The sequence below is a fragment of the Oncorhynchus gorbuscha genome, unplaced genomic scaffold (assembly GCF_021184085.1).
Source record: "Oncorhynchus gorbuscha isolate QuinsamMale2020 ecotype Even-year unplaced genomic scaffold, OgorEven_v1.0 Un_scaffold_8301, whole genome shotgun sequence".
NCBI classification, from domain to species: Eukaryota; Metazoa; Chordata; class Actinopteri; order Salmoniformes; family Salmonidae; genus Oncorhynchus; species Oncorhynchus gorbuscha.
The window spans coordinates 1-3,340 of NW_025751503.1; the positions used below are offsets into that span (position 1 = coordinate 1).

The 3,340-nt window shown below is 48.7% G+C and overlaps 1 long non-coding RNA gene across 2 annotated transcripts; it reads left to right on the forward strand.

Moving 5' to 3' along the window:
* Positions 1-23: 23 nt before the first annotated feature.
* LOC124029940 lies at positions 24-2,863 on the forward strand. Of its 2 annotated transcripts, XR_006837874.1 has the most exons (3): positions 73-1,595; positions 1,645-1,947; positions 2,307-2,863. It is a non-coding gene; the product is annotated as an uncharacterized LOC124029940 (long non-coding RNA). The 2 variants fall into 2 exon arrangements; XR_006837873.1 differs by having other exon boundaries at positions 24-1,947.
* The last annotated feature ends 477 nt before the right edge of the window (positions 2,864-3,340 follow it).

Here is a 3,340-nt window from a genome sequence, read left to right on the forward strand (position 1 = left end):
CCAGATGTGTTTGTGCTGTATGGCCTACTCCTATGGTTGTTGAGTTGCCAAGACAACACAAACATATTTGAGGCCAGTCTACTAAGGCTCCACCTCAGGCCTTGTGGATTGGTGTCATGAGGCCAGGCTTCTAGGGCACCACCTCAGGCCTTGTGGATGGGTGTCGTGAGGCCAGTCTACTAGGGCACCACCTCAGGCCTTGTGGATGGGTGTCATGAGGCCAGGTTACTAGGGCACCACCTCAGGCCTTGTGGATGGGTGTCATGAGGCCAGGTTACTAGGGCACCACCTCAGGCCTTGTGGATGGGTGTCATGAGGCCAGGTTACTAGGGCACCACCTCAGGCCTTGTGGATTGGTGTCATGAGGCCAGGTTACTAGGGCACCACCTCAGGCCTTGTGGATGGGTGTCATGAGGCCAGGTTACTAGGGCACCACCTCAGGCCTTGTGGATGGGTGTCATGAGGCCAGGTTACTAGGGCACCACCTCAGGCCTTGTGGATGGGTGTCATGAGGCCAGGTTACTAGGGCACCACCTCAGGCCTTGTGGATTGGTGTCATGAGGCCAGGTTACTAGAGCACCACCTCAGGCCTTGTGGATTGGTGTCATGAGGCCAGGTTACTAGGGCACCACCTCAGGCCTTGTGGATGGGTGTCATGAGGCCAGGTTACTAGGGCACCACTTCAGGCCTTGTGGATGGGTGTCATGAGGCCAGGTTACTAGGGCACCACCTCAGGCCTTGTGGATGGGTGTCATGAGGCCAGGTTACTAGGGCACCACCTCAGGCCTTGTGGATGGGTGTCATGAGGCCAGGTTACTACGGCACCACCTCAGGCCTTGTGGATGGGTGTCATGAGGCCAGGCTACTAGAGCACCACCTCAGGCCTTGTGGATGGGTGTCATGAGGCCAGGCTACTAGGGCTCCACCTCAGGCCTTGTAGATTGGTGTCATGAGGCCTGGTTACTAGAGCACCACCTCAGGCCTTGTGGATGGGTGTCATGAGGCCAGGCTACTAGGGCTCCACCTCAGGCCTTGTAGATTGGTGTCATGAGGCCAGTCTACTAGGGCACCACCTCAGGCCTTGTGGATGGGTGTGATGAGGCCAGTCTACTAGGGCTCCACTCAGGCCTTGTGGATGGGTGTGATGAGGCCAGGTTACTAGGGCACCACCTCAGGCCTTGTGGATGGGTGTGATGAGGCCAGTCTACTAGGGCACCACCTCAGGCCTTGTGGATGGGTGTGATGAGGCCAGTCTACTAGGGCTCCACCTCAGGCCTTGTAGATTGGTGTCATGAGGCCAGTCTACTAGGGCACCAACTCAGGCCTTGTGGATGGGTGTCATGAGGCCAGGTTACTAGAGCACCACCTCAGGCCTTGTGGATTGGTGTCATGAGGCCAGGTTACTAGAGCACCACCTCAGGCCTTGTGGATGGGTGTCATGAGGCCAGGTTACTAGAGCACCACCTCAGGCCTTGTGGATGGGTGTCATGAGGCCAGGTTACTAGAGCACCACCTCAGGCCTTGTGGATGGGTGTCATGAGGCCAGGTTACTAGAGCACCACCTCAGGCCTTGTGGATGGGTGTCATGAGGCCAGGTTACTAGAGCACCACCTCAGGCCTTGTGGATGGGTGTCATGAGGCCAGGTTACTAGAGCACCAGAAACACAGGTGATTATATAAGTAGATGAGTTGGTGTTTAGTTGTAATGAATTATAATGATAAACTCTAATGTAAACTGTTTATACTTTCATATACTGACTGTCGGTCCATCTGGGTTGTGGCCACCCTCACCAGACCCAGACCCGATGTTGAGCCCTATGGTGATCAGCTGGCTGGCGTCTGCTCTGACCTTCCTCGTGGCTCTCCTCATCATCATCATCATCGTTGCCAGAGTGCTCTGCAAGAGGGAGAAGAAACCCTCGGAGCTAGAGAGAGAGACCAGAACCTGTGAGTCCTTGTCATATATATTTCCACTTCCCACTCCTAGCTTTAGCCTAGAATCCAAGTTTGGGGTCGGGATCCATTTCCAGTCAATTCAGAAAGTAAAACCAATTCCACATTTTCCTCATTGAAAAAGTATTGAAGAGAATAGGAATTTCATTGTTCTTCCTGAATTGAAATGGAATTGACCCTAACCCTGCTGGAATCTAAACTGATATGCATAGAAACAATGGTGAAACAAAGCATATCAGTTTGTATTCCTGGTTGTCTTCGCTCACCACTGTCAAGGTCATTTAGATGAATCCTCCTGCATATAACCATGAACACACTGACACGTCCATTTACATGTCTGATTTGACCAACAGGTGTGGAGAACACTTACGTTGCCTTGGCAATAAAATTGTGAGTTGGGCATGTTGCTATGTTTTTGAGAGAACCATTAAAGATGGAACCATGGGGAGACATTCCTGAGCTGACAAACCTTCCTGAAGGATGGCTCTGGAGCACAGGTGGAGAAGACACAAGACCAAGTTATCCGAAAGCACTACGAAGGAGACATCGACACGAAATGCCTCAATCTCTCAGCGTCTACTAGTAGTACCTGGTAGAATCCTGCATTAGAACATGACAGCAGCACTTGTAGGTAGAGTAATTGTTAGGTCATCATCTATATACCAGGTACACTGTAATAATAAACACTACAATCAACTATGAAAAGGGCGTTGACTATAATGACCCTTTCTGGACCAGTTCTCAGGTCAGCCACAACTGACAATGGTGGACATGAAATAGAACACTGTGTTCCAATGATTTAAAATATCCAATGTAGTGGTTTTTATCTCAAATCATTTCTGTGTAACAATTAAGTACTTTACTGTGATTTGTTTTCAAATAAAAAATGAAAAAAAATAAACAAAAAAAATTGCTTATTTTGCAAATAATTTCTCAAGCAATAATTTTTCTAGGACTGTCTCGGAGTGGTCTGAAAAACGGAACTAGTTATTAGTGTTAACTAATATACCGCCTAGTGATGCCACCAGGCAGGTCAAATCTCCATCCCACCAAAAACAGGCTGAAATTTCAGGCCATCTTTTCAAACAGCACTTACACTAAAAGGGCATTATCATTTTCACAGTATTATTCCAACCTCAATGTGGAAATATATATATATAAAACACAAGAAAATCACATTTTAAATGTATGGTTGGGCCTTTAAATGATGGCTGAATAAGACTGATGGTCAACAAGAGAACAGTGGACACTTGTTGGACTGAAGAAAGATTCACTTAGGTTTGTCAGCTCTGCTCCTGAATGGAGGAGTTTGATAGCCTGGTCTCGGGTCTGTTTGTGCTGACTTGCCACTGTTGGTGAGACAATAACAACAGAAGTGGGTAAGACG